The 14,534-nt window shown below is 44.1% G+C and overlaps 1 long non-coding RNA gene across 1 annotated transcript in view; it reads left to right on the top strand.

Moving 5' to 3' along the window:
- Window positions 1-849: 849 nt before the first annotated feature.
- LOC129531799 (uncharacterized) overlaps window positions 850-14,534 on the top strand; it is a 24,122-nt gene continuing 10,437 nt past the window's right edge. Inside the window, exon 1 of the long non-coding RNA XR_008677209.2 lies at window positions 850-1,385. This is a non-coding gene — a long non-coding RNA (uncharacterized lncRNA). The remainder of the gene's footprint in view (window positions 1,386-14,534) is intronic.

Genomic DNA, 14,534 nt, shown 5'->3' with positions numbered 1-14,534 from the left:
AAACACTTGTGTCTAAGTCTATTATGGGGGTTTGCTTATTCTTTGAGTCTTGGAAAGTTATCATTTGTGCATTTTGAATTTAGAAAACTTTTTTACTAATCGTTGGTGTGGGGTCAGGCTATCAGGAAGCCTGTTTACTGAGTTCCCTTCAGGCCATCAAGGGGTTTACACAATACCCCAGGAGGTTGTAGGTTGTTATCTTTGGGCCTGGAGCTTCCAGAAGTGGGGGAGTTCAGATAAAGAGGTGATTTTTTAAAATTATCAAACTTTGATCCCAATATGTCCTTTATTAAGTAACCTAGAATGATTTATTCTAAGTTCAGAGAAGGGCCATGTTGTGGAGAGAACATTGGATGTATTGGTGGTTCTTAAAGTTGGAGCTGCCACTTTTTGAGAGTCATGATAAACTCTAATTGTAGACACTTAGCTTTGCTGTAATGGTTCTCAGAACCAGACGGGCTGATTTATAGGTGGAGACCACATTAAAATTCTGCTGCAGGCATGATGGTTCAAACCTGCCAGCTCTCAGCTTCCAGGGAAGGTAGCTGAGAGTGTCAACTGCCTGAGAAGTGTGGTTTTCATTTTCTTTGAATCAGCATTTTCTGGGTTTCTAGCACTTAGTTGCCACCTTCTCCTTCCCCCTCCTCCCCATTCCCAGGACAAAGGTGGAGGTCTCCTTTGAAGTTGTTTGCTTCAAAGCTTGAGGCTTCTGTTTCCTGGTCTTACCCCAGACTCCAAGAGCTTTTGTTGAGTGAATAAAACCTGGTTGGTGGTGACCTTTCACCCACTTAAATGCTGGCAGTAACTGGACCTCCTTCTCAGCTGGGTGGGTGCATTGACCAACAGAAGGGGATTGTCTGGGCTCCTCCAGGAGCAGAGGGGAGAGGGGTCTATCCAGGCTGCCTGCTTTGAGCAACTGCCTAACTCCTTCCTTAGTCCCTCGGCCCCACTCACCTCCAGACTGCAGTCTCCTTTTTCATTTTAAAGACAAAACTTCCCATCGACAAACAGCATGTTTATTTGCAGGTTTTGCAGCTAGCAAATCCTTTGGTACCAGGGAGCGCAGGACCCAGTGGGGGAAGAGTTCAGGCTTGGGCTGAATGCCCAGGACTCAGCTTTGCAACCAGCCAAGAGCCTGGAGGCCCAACTCCCTGAAAGGGCCTTTTCTGGGTTGCTGTGATCTGCCTGGTACCCATAACTGTCTGTGTTTTATATTATGGGCAGACAAACACTCAGATGACGCATGGCAGCCCGAGTTACGCTTGTTTGAAAATGCGTGGCATTTCATAATCCTGCCGGAACACACTCTTCTTGCTGCATTAGGATCCAACTGGAAAACATAAAGATGAATTGCTGTAGGCTGGAAAATCAATTAGGAGAAAGAGGTAAAACATCTGGTCTTACTCTTAGAATATGAAAATTCATTTTGCACATTTAAAATAAATGTGCTGAGTTGATTTAATTGCCTGTTGAACTGTTTCGTGGAAAATACTGGGAAGTTGCATTGATCCTGGGCATTTTGCAGTAAGGGGCATTGTCTTGAGTTCTACTTTAATCTTAATCTTTAATCAATCTGGATTGTATTTCTAAGGTCTTTTTCACATGAGTTTCAGTAGACTTGGAACTTCAGTTTTCAAAGTCAAGTGTGTATTAGAATTACACGGAGGGCTGGTTAAAACACGGATGGCTGGGCCTAACCCCAGAGTTTCTGATCCAGTAGGTCTGGGCTAGGGCTTAAGAATTTGAATTTCTAGCAAGGTCCTAAGTGATGACAAGCTGCTGGTCGGGATCACACTTTGAGAACTACTGGCTTCGAATAAGGGAGAGTCCTTGTCAGTGTACAGAGGAGGGAGGTGGTTTCCTATGAAAATAGATTAAATTCCACAGACTTATGGTGCTATGCCCTGCAGTCTTGACTTCCTTACACAACGGAGTACAGAGCTTCCAGAGAGCTTTCCTTCTAAGATAAGCCACACATAACTCCTATCTTCTCTTTCCTACATTCTTGTGCAAAAATGGGTTTAATGCCCTTCTAGAGATTCATTTCTTTCTTTCTTTTTTAAGAGACAGGGTCTTGCTCTGTCGCACAGGCTGGAGTGCAGTGGTGCCATCATAGCTCACTGAAGCCTCAACCTCCTGGGCTCAAGCAATCCTCCCACCTCAGTCTCCCGAGTAGCTGGGACTACAGGTGTGCCCAGCTAATTTTTAAATTTTTTTTCTGTAGAGACAAAGTCTTGCTATGTTATGTTGCCCAGGATGGTCTCGAACTCCAGGGCTCAAGCAGTCCTGTTATCTCCTCCGAAAGTGTTGGGATTACAGGTATGAGCCACCAAGCCCCAGCCTATTTCTGCCATTCCTGAATTCAGAATGCAACAACACTCTAATTTAATCAGCGTTGGCACCTACTTTGTGAACTCTGATGAGGTGGGAATACAAAAGCAATAAAACACAGTCCTCCCCCTCCAGGAGCTCATTCACAGCCTGGCGGCCCCCTGGCAGTTGCAAGAAGGCATCCACCAATACCACAATTATAGCATGATGTAATGGAGGCATTAGGCAAGGGCACGACAGGAGCCTAGGGCACAGGTACCTATTTTTGCCCGGGAAGATGGGGAAGCTGTCATGGAGGAGGAATCATTTGAGCTAAATCTTAAGCAGGAGTGGGTGATGTGTAGATGGAAAAAATCTTGGGGGTGGGGTGGGGAGGGAGATAATTGGGCCATTGGCACATGGAGGATACATACAGCTTCTTTATGTTACTGTAGGGCCTCGCCTCTGGGAATAAAGCTGTCTTGGGTGAGAACTACTTTCTACTTTTAGTCCCTCTAGCGTATATTTCTTCAGTCAAGAAAAGTGGTATTACGTAGCCAAGCAAAACACAGCCTCTCCTCTTCCCTCCCTGTTCGCAAAACAAGGAGCATCTATCTGGCAGGCCAGGAGAGGGGGTTGGTGATGAAGATTTCATTGTTTCCTCTGTGCCTTCCAGGGATGTGGTTCAGACACAGGACTAGCTTTGTGTTCCCTATGCTCCGGAGAAACCTCCACCCTGGCCTCAAGGAGGCTGTGAAACCAAAAGGGACCTTGGGTGCCAGCTTGCTGGGTCCTTACTTACTTGGTCCATCTTCTGGCTGGAAGGAGCACCTGGGCTCTCAGAGTGCCCCCTGACTCTCAGCAGCTCCTTTTCTGGCCCAAGAGGTAAGAGTCTGGAGGACCCCAGTTCAGTTTCTTCCTGTTTATTCTTTTATCGTTGACTATAAAATTGTGAACCTAGCACAATGCTAAGAGCTTGAGATACAGCAGCTAAACAGCCAGCCACCGTCCTTACCCTTTTGGAGTTTTTAGCCTAGTGGTGTGCCTAAACAAGTCATAATCATGATGATGATGAGAGGGTATTATACAGGGCATGACTACTAGAAGGTGGGCTCATTGGAAGCCATTTTAGAAGCAGCTGACCACAGTCTCTCTGGGGCGGGCACCATTATCCTCACTTTACTGATGAGGAAACTGAGCTACACAGGGGTCGAGCAACTTGCCCACGGTCACAAAACTTACACAGGTTTGAACACAGGTAGTCTGGCTCCAGGAAAATAATCCTACATGTATGGTGGGATTCCAGTTTGAGAAAGCAAACTGCAGTGTGGAGGATGGATTAGAGCAGGGAAACTGGAGGCAGGAAGATCAGTGGGGAAGACTTTGCCCTGGTTCCAGTAGAGATGAGAAGGCCTGAACCCAGGTGCAAATACGGGAAGGAGATGGCAGGTTGGAAAGATATTTAGGAGAAAGAAGGTGTGGGAACTTGAGTGGGAGGCACCAGGGTGATGCCCAGTACTCTGATTTGGGATACTTTGAGGATGCTGATGCCATTATTTAAGATAAGAATAAGCAAAAGATGAGTAGATTTGTGGGGAGGGTACCCATGAATTTGGGTACCCACAAAAGATGAGTAGATTTGTGGGGAGGGTACCCACAAAAGATGAGTAGATTTGTGGGGAGGGTACCCACAAAAGATGAGTAGATTTGTGGGGAGGGTACCCACAAAAGATGAGTAGATTTGTGGGGAGGGACATATTTATTTAAATAATGATGCCATTATTTAAGATAAGAATAAGCAAAAGATGAGTAGATTTGTGGGGAGGGTACCCACAAATTTGGGTACCCACAAAAGATGAGTAGATTTGTGGGGAGGGTACCCACAAAAGATGAGTATATTTGTGGGGAGGGACATATTGAGTTTGGTTTTATAGATACTGAGTGCAAGGTATCTCTGCAAATAGTCACTGTCCTTCTCAACCTCCTTCCCTCCCCCCCACCCCCACATCACAATATGTGTACTTTCTCTACAGAGTTAGACTACTGTGTACTGTTCAGCAGGCAGAAAGGCCACAATCTATGGATGAAAGAAGTCCCCCTGCAGGGAGAGGACTTTGTCAGAACAATCTTCCTAGGAAGAAGAAAATCCTAGGATGGGAACTGTGGTCTTAGAAAGCAGACCTTACACAGTGGTTCACACCTGTAATCCCAGCACTTCAGGAAGCTGAAGTGGGGGGATTGCTTGAGGCCAGGAGTCGAAGACTAGCCTGGGCAACATTGTGAGTTCTCATCTCTACCAAAATAAAAAATAAAAAAAGTATCTGGGCATGGCAGCATGTGCCTGTAGTCTCAGCTACTAGGGAGGCTGAGGCAGGAGGATTGCTTGAGCCTAGGAGTTGGGAGTCTGTGGTGAGATACGAGAGCACCACTGTATTCCAGCCTGGGCAACAGAGTGAGACCCTGTCTCAAAAAAAGAATAAAAAAAAAACCCCAGAAACAGCAGAGAAAGGGGGCCTCCTTCCACTCTCTGTCTGTTTTATTGAGAGAGAGTCTCACTCTGTCACTCAGGCTGGAGTACAGTGGTACGATTTTGGCTCACTGCACCCTCAACCTCAACCTGGGCTTAAGCTATCCTCCCACCTTAGCCTCCCGAGTAGCTGGGACTACAGGTACATAACACCATACCCAGCTAGTTTTTTTTTCAAATGTTCTATAGAGACGAGGTCTCAGTATGTTGGCCAGGCTGGTCTCAAAACTCCCGGGCTTAAGTGATCCTCCCACCTCAGTCTCCCAAAGTGCTGGGTTTACAGGCATGAGCCACTGCTCCCGGCCTCCCTCTCTGAGAACATGCTCTAGGTGTGTTGAAAGTATTTCTGGGTGGGGATAAGATGGGGAGGGGAGGTGAATTCTTTTCTACATAGGTGACCAGGATAGGCAGAGAGAGCCTATGAGGGCTGTCCAGGCCAGTGTATACTCTAGGAGAAAACATATCCAATATCCAGTTGTAAGTTCCACCTGGTGGATAATTAATTTTCTTCTCTAGGAACCTTCAAGAAAGTTCTGCTAAAAGCTGTAGCCTGGCTTTAGTGCTGCTGCGTATTATCCCTGCCTAGGCAGGTGGGAAGGGGAAATGGTTTCCTGAGGGTTTCCAGCATGGAGATTTCAGCTGGGATCAGAGCAGGTATCCCCAGGATGAGATGAGACTCATCACTCTGGGATGAGTCTTGGCCGAGTTGTTCAACCATCCTCTTTATAAGGAGATTCTTTTCCTCATTGCCAGCCAGAAGCCAGGATGCCTATATGACACTGTCTGGCCCAGTTGGATGGATTTCTGGGTCAGCTGAGAAAAGAGGGAGTTTTCAGGGTACAGGTGGTAACTGAAGGCTTGGAGAAGGGATGGGATGACCTGGGAAGTCAGTAGAGTTGGAAGGGACTGTGAGCTAGCTTAGAAGCTCCACAACAAGCATGGGGCCATGTCCGCTCATTCACTGCTGTGTCCCTAATGCCCTATACAGTGCTTGACATCTCCCAGGACCTCAAATAGTAGTTGAATGAATGAGTTAATTAAATAAATTGCAGAAATTTAGGAAGCATCAACTTCTAAGAGACCTGAGGAAGTGACAAAAGTTTGGAACAGCTGCCATAAGCAATGAGAGGAAGATGAGCTGAAGAATGGCTGTGCTGTGAGTACAGGGAAGTTAAGAAATTTCTCCTTGGCTGGGTGTGGTGGCTCATACCTGTAATCCCAGCACTTTGGGAGGCTGAGGTGGGCAGATCACTTGAGGTCAAGAGCTGGAGACCAGCCTGGCCAACATGGTTAAACCCCTCTGTATTAAAAATACAAAAATTAGCTGGGCGTGGTGGCTCATGCCTCTAATCCCAGCTATTCAGGAGGCTGAGGCACGAGAATCGCTTGAACCTGGGAGACAGGAGGCAGAGGTTGCAGTGAGCCAACATTCTGCCACTGCATTCCAGCCTGGGCAACAGAGCAAAACCAGAAAAAAACAAAGAAAGAGAGAGAGAGGGAGGGAGGGAGGGAAGGAGGGAAGAAAGGAAGGAAGGAAGGTAGGAAGGAATGAAGGAAGGAAAAAAAAAAGAAAAGAGAAAGAAAGTTCATTCTCCTTGAAGGCCAGGCTTTGGGCATTGGCAGCACCCATGGAGAAAAGGGCTTCTCTATACCCCCATTTCCACAGTGTGCTTCGGCCCAACAGGGTCCCGGGGGAAGTACTCCTGGTAATCCTGAGAATCAGATAGCAAGAGTGCATTTCCAGGGCTGCAGGCTACCCTCCACAGGACCACCTGGGTGGCTGGTGTGCTCAGTGCTGGTCACCAGGGGCTGACCTTCAAGTGTTAGAGGAAACTGGGAAGTTTTGGATCCTGGATTGAGAAACTGGCCTGTGTTTTTAACTCTAGGAGTCATGATCTGAATGTGAAATTCCAAGGGCTACAAAAACAGACCATGGGCTTTTATGACTCTGGGTGACCTCTATCCTCTGGCTGTCATTTGGGGATATTTTTCTTCTCCTTTCAATCCTGAAAAGGAAAGAAACAAATGTTACAAGAAGCAAGTTACTCATCACTTTGTTAAGGATTGATTCCATTTAATTCCAGAGCTTGTTTGACCCTTGGATAAACAATTGAAACCTTCTGGAGGTACCTAAAAGGAATGCAAGAATGCATTTACCATTTAATGGTAGAAAAATTTTAAATGGGATTCTGACAGTATAAAAAATAGTATTTATATAAGTGCTTAAAAAATCACTTGTAAAATATACGCTCTTCAGTAATGGCCAAATATGGGAAACTCTGATGTTTGGTCACATAACCAGGCTGATTTTGCAAATGGGAAGATCCATCTATCCCCATTTACTTAGGTTGAGCAATCTTCTGGCTACAAATTTCCTCCGAAGATGTCTAGAATCATTGGCCAAGTGGAGATCCAGACTAAATGCATAAGATAGCACCAACATAAGTTAGCCAGCTTGGGTTCTCTGAGGTGGGTTTAGCCATGCCAAGGGAGAATTGTTCAAAGTTTTAACTTTATGGGTAACGGTAGAAGTTACGGATTATATAGTTTGTTACCTGCCAAATCTGCAAGAACAAATAAAGATGAAATGCAATGAATGTATAAACAACTCAAAGGGAAAAAGTGCTAACCAGGTTTAGAAAGCCAAGAGTTTCCTAGCAGGCTGATATGACCTAATCTCTTTCCATGACATACTGACCAACTGGTGAGTAATTTCACCAGTAAACTAAGAAGTCAGAATGTCAAGCACGACCATGAAGAGGGTAACTGGAGGCAGAAGCAGCTGAACCCCAGATTCACCCTGGGCCTCTGCAACCTTCTCATCCCCAGCTAGGTAATAGAAGAGATCAAAGTTCATGAAATTTGCTGGGGACCTCAAAAAAGAGGGTTAGGAGTGGAGTAAGAGGGGAATGTCTTCCTTTCTGTCATAACACATATCCCATTGTAATTTTAGTTTATTTCTTTTTTTTAGAGACTTGCTCTGTTGCCCAGGCTGGAGTGTAGTGGCATGGTCATAGCTTACTACAGCCTTGAACTCCTGGGCTCAAGGGATCCTCCTGCCTCAGCCTCCTGAGTAGCTAGGACTATAGGTGGGTGCCACCACGCCTGGCTAATTTTTACATTTTCTGTGGAGATGGGGGTCTCGATATATTACCCAGGCTGGAACCCATCATATCATTTCATCTCCTGCTGCTGCAGGACAGGCAGTGTGGTTTAGCTGGAAAATCAAGGACCACAGACAGAAGCCCAGTCTCTGTCTGTCACTATCTGCACATTCTTGGGCCAATTCCTCCTGCCCTCTACTGCCTCAGGTTCTTTATTTGTAAAATGATTTTGAAGATTAAACAAGATCAAACCAAATACTCGGCAGAGTGCCCAGCTTATTCTAAGTCCTCAGTAAATCTCGATTCCTTCCCTTGAGTGGATTCAGCAGAGTACCTTAAGCACAAAGCAGGAATGGAATAAATTTTGTTGACTACATGAGTATGGAACAATAACAACTCTTGTTTATTTAGGATTTTTTCAGTTGTAAGCTCCCCAGGGCATCATATCATACACATTTTTGCAGCCTCAGCATCTAGATCAGGGCCTGTCACATGGTAGGTTCTTAGTAACTACTAAGTTATCGAATTTGACTTTAAAGGGGCCTTGATAATAGGCTGGGTGTGGCAGTTCACACCTGTAATCCTAGGACTTTGAGAGGCCAAGGCAGGTGAATCACTTGAGCCCAGGAGTTCAAGACCCACCTGGGCAACATGGTGAAACCCAGTGTCTACAAAAAATAGAAAAAAAAAATTAGAGGGGCTGGCAAGATGGCAGAATACAAACAGCTCTGGTCTGCAGCTCCCAATGAGATCAACGCAGAAGGAGGGTGATTTCAGCATTTCCAACTGAGATACCCAGCTCCTCTCATTGGGACTGGTTAGACAATGGGTGCAGCCCATGGAGGGTGAGCAGAAGCAAGATGGGGCATCACCTCACCCTGGAAGCACAAGGGGTCAGGGAACTCCCTCCCCTAGCCAAGGGAAGCTATGAGGGACTGTGCCATGAGGAATGGTGCATTCGGGCCCAGATACTATGCTTTTCCTACTGTCTTTACAACCCACAGACCAGGATATTCTCTTGGATGCCTATACCAGCAGGGCCCTGGGTTTCAAGCACAAAACTGGGCAGCCATTTGGGCAGACACTGAGCTAGCTGCAGGAGTTTTTTTTCATACCTCAGTGACATCTGGAATGCCAGTGAGACAGAACCATTCACTGCCCTGGAAAGGGGGCTGACACCAAGGAGCCAAGTGGTCTAGCTCAGTGGATCCCACCCCCACAGATCCCAGAAAGCTAAGATCCACTGGCTTGAAATTCTCACTGCCAGCACAGAAGTCTGAAGTTGACCTGGGATGCTCGAGTTTGGTGGCGGGAGGAGCGTCTGCCACTACTGAGGCTTGAGTAGTCAGTTTTCCCCTCACAGTGTAAACAAAGCCACCAGGAAGTTTGAACTGGGTGAAACCCACAACAGCTTGGCAAAGCCACTGTAGCCAGACTGCCTCTCTAGATTCCTCCTCTCTGGGCAGGGCATCTCTGAAAGAAAGGCAGCAGCCCCAGTCAGGGGCTTATAGATAAAACTCCTATCTCCCTGGGACAGAGCACCTGGGGGAAGGGGCGGCTGTGGGCACAGCTTCAGCAGACTTAAACATTGTTGCCTGCTGGCTCTGAAGAGAGGATCAGATCTCCCAGCACAACGCTCGAGCTCTGCTAAGAGACAGACTGCCTCCTCAGGTGGGTCCCTGATCCCCGTGCCTCCTGACTGGGAGATACCTCCCAGCAAGGGTTGACAGACACATCATACAGGAGAGCTAACTATCCTAAATATATATGAACCCAACACAGAAGCTCCCAGATTCATAAAGCAAGTTCTTAGAGACCTACAAAGAGACTCAAACTGCCACACAATAATAGTGGGAGACTTTAACACCCCACTGTCAATATTAGACAGATTGACAAGACAGAAAATTAACAAGGATATTCAGGACTTGAACTTAACTCTGGACCAAGTGGACCTAATAGACATCTACAGAATTCTCCACCCCAAATCAACAGAATATACATTCTTCTTAGCACCACATCACACTTATTCTAAAATTGACCACATAGTTGGAAGTAAAACACTCCTTAGCAAATGCAAAAGAAAAGAAATCATAACAAACAGTCTCTCAGACCATGGTGCAATCAAATTAGAACTCAGGATTAAGAAACTCACTCAAAACCACAGAACTACATGGAAAATGAACAACCTGCTGCTGGATGATTACTGGGCACATAATGAAATGAAGGCAGAAATAAGTAAGTTATTTGAAACCAATGAGAACAAAGACACAATGTACCAGAATCTCTGGGACACAGCTAAAGCAGTGTTTAGAGGGAAACTTATAGCACTAAATGCCCACAGGAGAAAGCGGGAAAGATCTAAAATCGACACCCTAACATCACAATTAAAAGAACTAGAGAAGCAAGAGCAAACAAATTCAAAAGCTATCAGAAGACAAGAAATAACTCAGATCAGAGCAGAACTGAAGGAGATAGAGACACAAAAAACCCTTCAAAAAATCAATGAATCCAGGAGCTGGTTTTTTGAAAAGATTAGAAAATAGATAGACTGCTGGCCAGACTAATAAAGACAAAAAGAGAGAAGAATCAAATAAACACACAAAAAAATGATAAAGGGGATATCACCACTGATCCCACAGAAATACAAACTACCATCAGAGAATACTATAAACACCTAAATGCAAATAAACTAGAAAATCTAGAAGAAATGGATAAATTCCTGGACACATACACCCTCCCAAGACTAAACCAGGAAGAAGTTGAATCCCTGAATAGACCAATAACAAGTTCTGAAATTGAGGCGGTAATTAATAGCCTACCCACCAAAAAAAGCCCAGGACCAGACAGATTCACAGCCAAATTCTACCAAAGGTACAAAGAGGAGCCGGTACCATTCCTTCTGAAACTATTCCAAACAACAGAAAAAGAGGGAATCATCCCTAACTCATTTTATGAGCCCAGCATCATCCTGATGTCAAAACCTGGCAGAGACAGAACCCAAAAAGAAACTTTCAGGCCAATATCCCTGATGAGCATAGATGTGAAAATCCTCAATAAAATACCGGCAAACTGAATCCAGCAGCGCATCAAAAAGCTTATCCACCACGATCAAGTTGGCTTCATCCCTGGGATGCAAGGCTGGTTCAACATATGCAAATCAATAATAGTAATCCATCACATAAACAGAACCAATGACAAAAACCACATGATTATCTCAATAGATGCAGAAAAGGCCTTCAATAAAATTCAACACCCCTTCATGCTATAAACACCCAATAAACTAGGTATTGATGGAACGTATCTCAAAACAATAAGAGCTATTTATTATAAACCCACAGCCAATATCATACTGAATGGGAAAAAGCTGGAAGCATTCCCTTTGAAAACCAGCACAAGACAAGGATGCCCTCTCTCACCACTCCTATTCAACATAGTATTGGAAGTTCTGGTCAGGACAATCAGGCAAGAGAAAAAATAAAGGATATTCAAATAGGAAGAGAGAAAGTCAAATTGTCTCTGTTTGCAGATGATATGATTGTATATTTGGAAAACCCCATCGTCTCAGCCCAAAATCTCCTTAAGCTGATAAGCAACTTCAGCCAAGTCTCAGAATATAAAATCAATGTGTGAAAATCACAAGCATTCCTATACACCAATAATAGACAAACAGAGAGCCAAATCATGAGTGAACTCTCATTCACAATTGCTACAAAGAGAATAAAATACCTAGGAATACAACTTACAAGGGATGTGAGGGACCTCTTCAAGGAGAACTACGAACCACTGCTCAAGGAAGTGAGAGAGGACACAAACAAATGGAAAAACATTCTATGCTCACGGATAGGAAGAATCAATATTGTGAAAATGGCCATACTGCTCAAAGTAATTTATAGATTCAATGCTATCCCCATCAAGATACCATTGACTTTCTTCACAGAATTAGAAAAAAATTACTTTAAGTTTCATATGGAACCAAAAAAGAGCCCGTATAGCTAAGACAATCCTAAGCAAAAAGAACAAAGCTGGAGGCATCACGTTACGTGACTTCAAACTATACTACAAGGCTACAGTAACGAAAAGAGCGTGGTACTGGTATCAAGACAGATATATAGACCAATGGAACAGAACAGAGGCCTCAGAAATAATGCCAAACATCTACAACCATCTGATCTTTGACAAACCTGACAAAAACAAGCAATGGGGGAAGGATTCCTGATTTAATAAATGGTGTTGAGAAAACTGGCTAGCCATATGCAGAAAACTGAAACTGGACCCCTTCCTTACACCTTAGACAAAAATTAACTCAAGATGGACTTAAATGTAAGACCTAAAACCGTAAAAACCCTAGAAGAAAACCTAGGCAATACCATTCAGGACATAGGCATGGGAAAAGATCTCATGAGTAAAACACCAAAAGCAATGGCAACAAAAGCCAAAATTGACAAATGGGATCTAATTAAACTAAAGAGCTTCTGCACAGCAAAATAAACTATCATCAGAGTGAACAGGCAACCTACAGAATGGGAGAAAATTTCTGCAATCTATTCATCTGACAAAGGGCTAATATCCAGAATCTGTAAGGAACTTAAACACTTATAAGAAAAAAACAAACAACCCCATCAAAAAGTGGGTGAAGGATATGAAGAGACACTTCTCAAAAGAAGACATTTATGTGGCCAACAAACATATGAAAAAAAAGCTCATCATCACTAGTCATCAGAGAAATGCCAGTCAAAGCCACAATGAGATACCATCTCATGCCAGTTAGAATGGCGATCATTAAAAAGTCAGGAAGCAACAGATGCTGGAGAGGATGTGGAGGAATAGGAACACTTTTACACTGTTGGTGGGAGTGTAAATTAGTTCAACCTTTCTGGAAGACAGTGTGGCGATTCCTCAAAGATCTAGAACCAGAAATACCATTTGATCCAGCAATCCCATTAGTGGGTATATACCTAAAGTATTATAAATCATTCTACTATAAAGACACATGCACATGTATGTTTATTGTGGCACTATTCACAATAGCAAAGACTTGGAACCAACCCAAATGCCCATCAATGATAGACTGGATAAAGAAAATGTGGCACTTATACATCATGGAATACTAAGCAGCCATAAAAAAGGATGAGTTCATGTCCTTTGCAGGGACATGGATAAAGCTGGAAACCATCATTCTCAACAAACTAACAGAGGAACAGAAAACCAAATACTGCACGTTCTCACTCATAAGTGGGAGTTGAACAATGGGAACACATGGACACAGGGTGGGGAACATCACACACTGGGGCCTGTCGGGGGGTGGGAGGCTAGGGGAGGGTTAGCATTAGGAGAAATACCTAATGTAGATGACAGGTTGATGGGTGCAGCAAACCACCATGGCACATATATACCTATGTAACAAACCTGCAGGTCCTGCACATGTATCCCAGAACTTAAAGTATAATAATAATAATAATAAAAATAAGGAAACCTTTAAAAACAAGTCATCATGTTCTGGATTGGCTAAGAAGAAACATAGTCAAACAAGAAAAAAAAAAAAAAGAAAGAAAGATCCCTGAATCGGAAGAATCAACGATTCACAAACATTGGTCCAGACATCGATAGCCAAATCACATCCCCTCAGCTATTTCTGCATATCCAAAATACAAATTCTCAAGCCGCACCTTCCATAGATTCTAACTCATGTTTTTGGAGGCTCTTGGAATTTGTGTGTTTATTTAATCTGCTCAAATAAATCTGATGCACAGTAGAATTTGGAAACCAATCTTCTAGACAATGTCTTCCAACATTACTAATATTGACCAGTTCAAGAATCTCTGGGCTATTTCTTCATAAACAAAATGAATAACATTTTTGAGCCCCTGCATTTGAGTATGGAAGATAACCAATATGGAAACATTCATCAAGCAATAAATATTCATGACGAACCGACAGTATATAATGTGCTACCTTAGGCACTGAAATGAAGTCCTAACAGTGGATATGTGGCTGAAATTAAATTTTCTGATAAAATTAAAAAAAAAAAAGAAAAAAAATTAGCTGCGAGTGCAGGAGTGGTGGCATGTGCCTGTAGTTCCAGCTACTCTAGAGGCTGAGGTGGGAGGATTATTTGAGCCTGGGAGGTCGAGGCTGCAGTGAGCTGTGATTGTGTTACTGCATTTCAGCCTGGATAACAGAGTGAGAACTGATCTCAAAATATAAAAATTTAAAAAAAGAAAATAAAGGGCCACTGATAAACTGGAGATTCTGAGAATTGCATAGGATGAATTTGGCAGGTGAGTGCATCCAGGGAAACAGGGACCACCATTCAGGTTCCAAAAGAAGTGGCGGAGCCTGACACCCTTAAGTGCGGAAGGAAAGCTACAGGGGTTTGGGGACCAGCAGACTTTCTTCCTAGGGGTATGGTGCCCACAAGTCCTCAGCAGAGGCTGAACTGGTACCATACCAGTCTGTTGATTCAATGTCTCATATGAGGAGCAGGCTGGCCAGGCCACAAAGCCACAGACAGCCTGCCCAGCCTCATTTTGCTGACATAGCCACAGACGGAAGGAGAGTCAGTAACTTATCCAGGTGAAGCGAATGGCAGGAAA

The sequence above is a fragment of the Gorilla gorilla genome, chromosome 12 (genome assembly GCF_029281585.2).
Source record: "Gorilla gorilla gorilla isolate KB3781 chromosome 12, NHGRI_mGorGor1-v2.1_pri, whole genome shotgun sequence".
Classification (NCBI taxonomy): Eukaryota; Metazoa; Chordata; class Mammalia; order Primates; family Hominidae; genus Gorilla; species Gorilla gorilla.
This window is presented reverse-complemented; position numbering and strand designations above follow the sequence as displayed.